General features: G+C 43.0%; 1 long non-coding RNA gene across 1 annotated transcript; it reads left to right on the top strand.

Moving 5' to 3' along the window:
* The first annotated feature begins 263 nt into the window (after positions 1-263).
* LOC106530159 (uncharacterized) lies at positions 264-2,924 on the top strand. Its single transcript, XR_001311736.1, has 3 exons — positions 264-408; positions 2,581-2,640; positions 2,765-2,924. It is a non-coding gene; the product is annotated as an uncharacterized LOC106530159 (long non-coding RNA).
* Positions 2,925-3,430: the final 506 nt, after the last annotated feature.

The following is a 3,430-nucleotide window of genomic DNA, read 5'->3' as shown; positions in this document are numbered from 1 at the left end:
CATTGTTTTGTGTTAAAATAAACACTTTGGTGAAACAGTTKCTTACTGGGTTTTTCCTCTATGTGTATTTTTTGTAAGTTGGTTTTAAATTTCATTTCCAGAGGTCTTAAAAAGTCTTAAATGGAACTTTAAGCTGGAGGAACCCTGCTGCAGCACTTAWATGAACCTGGAACATGTTTTCTCCTGAGGAACGATTGATCAGAATCGTTCAGCTGATGAGATTCTGTCACTTTCATTATGCAAACAGTTCTGCTCGGCAGGGATGGAGGATGAGGAGGAACTCTCAAACAGGTGGAGGAAGATGTGGCAACAAGGAGGAGAGGACCTGCAGGGTCCAGGCTGATCCAGACCTGATTCAGAGCGGAGGTTGGCTCTTTGAACCAGCTGCAGTTTGCAGACGATGTTTGGGTTTGTATTGCTTTTTTTAACACAAAGATTTAAAATGTTCAACATTATAATATAACTGAGGATTTATTGAGAGGTTTGTTGCAGAAAAACGATGTGGGTGTTGAATGTTTCATTTCCTGTTTCCTGCCTGTGCGTATCCAAGTGTTGGATGGTTTAATTGGAAACGGGCGATCTCTGTTTCTGCGCAGAACGAGTGTTTACGAAACCCCGCGTCTCCTCTCCATCTTTTAATAAAGAGCCTTCCTCCCAGCTTCTTTCTGCCCAGTGACACTTTCCAAAGCTGTGACATTTATACCCAAATGGTAATTGATTCAGAGGAAGCTGTTAGTATGCAGCTACAATTTAACAACTCTCCTCGTGGGGCGAGGAGAAAAATCAAGCTTTTCTCTTTTTTTTAGTGCAGCTGCTGCTGGGTTTTGTTTTGTTGTTTTAGGCAGCCACCTTCCATGCTGTGAGATGAGGGTGAAAAAGAAAAAAAAGGTGTCTTGTTTTCTGTTTTGCTTCCCGACTGGACACACACACACACACACACACACACACACGGCTCGTGCTGAGCTTGTTATTGATTGGATGCCACTGACAGAATGGACTTTTTTCCCAGGCACAGCTCTGCACTCGGGCTGCAGGCTGTGTTTACCGGTGCGTCTCGTACCTTCGCAGTCAGGGCACGGACACGGCCGTGCAGGACGGCGACGGCAGCAACAAACAAGCAGCAGTAATCCTCCTCAAACACCGTAAAGCCTGCTGAACAAAAAGACTGCTCCTGCTCTTTGACTGCACGCAGGCCTCGCAGACTTCGCCGGCGTTGTCACTCACGATTAGCGCTCGCACGTCCCGAAAACAGACGCTCGCAATTACGACCCGCTTAACGAGAACAAACGAAGCAATGATTGGCCGTATAATGTGACCTCTAGCAGCTCATTGTGCGTCCTCGCCACGCGTTTCGCTCTCAGCAGCTGCTCACGCGGATGAAGGTAATCGCTCACCGTGAAAGGCGCCACAACCGAGAAACTCGGAGGAAGCAGATCCTGCGAAGAGCCCAAGGACTGTTCTGTTCATTACAGCAATCTGGGGCCTGCTCTGGAAGAGAAGCAATTTGGAGCGTTTGCAGCAGAGGTGGAATGAGTTTAGAGCTGAAGACTTCCAGCTAAACAAGACGAATGTCCTGCGCTGCTCCCTGCTCGTCCCGGTTATTAGTCTGGTACAAGTGATGGAACAGGACTCACAACTTCTGTTTTCTCAGGCTGTAAACCTGTTTCTGCCTGCTTCCATCACCGTTCTCTGCACAATCACAACACAAGAATACATCCAACACCCAGCTTCCTGCTTCAGCCTGCACCTAACCTGCCCGGAGTCTGATGAACAGATGTTGTTCAGCACCCAACATCTGTCAGGGCTGAGCTCTCAGCTCCCTTTCAATCCCTCATCTGCACCGACAGAAGCAGATCTTCATCTTCCTGGACCGTTCTGCCTCCCCAACCTTTGAAAAGCAGAAATGCAGCAGAAAGTTTTCATTTCCCTTGATCCTACTTGGTGTTCTGAAAGAATTAATTATTCTTTAATGTGCAGCTTATCCAGTCACTCAGGTCCAAAGTAGAAGTTATGTTTCAGCTTTTAATCCCTTTTCTGTGCAGAAAAACTCAGTGAGGTGAGGTAAATTAGAAATAAAAACAGCTTTAATAACTTTTCTACAGAAACAAGAGTCTGAAAGTTTCTTTTTATTTAATTAGAGACCAAAGTGTTGTAGTTTTGTACCTGCTGGGTACCAAACAGTTACCACTTTGTACCCAGGAATTTCTGCTCAGGATCAGACTGGGCTTTATTTACCAAACATTATTAAACAATCATTTTAATATTAAAGCTTTTCCATGAAAAACTGAGTCATTTTTGAAAAATGTATTTCAGTGAGTCATCAGTGTATTTATACACAAACACCCTCAGAAATACATAGWAAAAATGTTTTATGTTTGTTTTCTTCTTCTGGACGAAAAGTTTGGTTATATTTTCGCATCTGTTTCAAGAAAAAACATTGTTTTTAAAATTATGAGGTTTTTTTCCTGTTTTTCTCCAGATGTTTGTCTAAAAGACTCTGTGGGTAAATTGTGTAGAACTCTGTRCTTCTTCTTGTCTCTTGATCGATATTTTTGTGTTTTTTTTTTCTGAACTTTCCAGTTTAACCTCAAATCAACTAACAGATCAAGGCTGGAATAAATCCAATCAAATCATCACAAAGTAAGAAAAAATTTGAGCTCCTTCTCTTCATCTTATTAGAAATGATGAAGCTCAGAAGCCTGGAGCTAATCTCATTAACTTTATTTTTACTCATTTCATTWACTCTCATCAACCACTTTATYAGGTACACCTTGCAAGTATTGGGTTGGACCCTTTTTTTCCCCTTCAGAACTGCTTTAATCCTKGGTGGCAGAGATTCAACAAGGTAMTGGAAACATYCCTCAGAGAGTCTGGTCCATATTGACATGATAGCATCACACAATTGTTGCAGATTTGTCAGCTGCACGTTCATGATGTGAATCTCCTGTTCCACCACAWCCCAAAGCTCTATTGGACTGAGATCTGGTSACTGTGGAGCCATTCCAGTACAGTGAACTCATTGTTTTCAAAAAACCAGTCTGAGATGATTCACGCTTAATGACATGGAGCGTTATCCTGCTGGAAGTAGCCATCAGGAGATAGTAAACTGTGGTCATAAAGGGATGGACCTGGTCAGAAGATGGTACATTGTGGTCATAAAAGCACGGACATGGTCAGAAGATCGTACACTGTGGTCATAAAGGGATGGACCTGGTCAGAAGATGGTACACTGTAGTTGGACAGGTGGAGCTAAGAAAGTGTATTTTTGTAACTGCTTTCCTTTCATACGAACAAACATCTTCCATCTGAAGTATTTGACATGTCCTCTACCAACCTGTTGATTCATGTGTCTCTCCTCCTGACTCTGATGGATTCTGGTCTCAGTCTAAATGTTGCACCGAGGTGGAAATAAAATCAAAGAGTTGAAGAG

Source organism: Austrofundulus limnaeus, unplaced genomic scaffold (assembly GCF_001266775.1).
Source record: "Austrofundulus limnaeus strain Quisiro unplaced genomic scaffold, Austrofundulus_limnaeus-1.0 Scaffold495, whole genome shotgun sequence".
NCBI lineage: Eukaryota > Metazoa > Chordata > Actinopteri > Cyprinodontiformes > Rivulidae > Austrofundulus > Austrofundulus limnaeus.
Note: the sequence above shows the minus strand (reverse complement) of the source record. Positions and strands in the feature narration are given on the sequence as shown.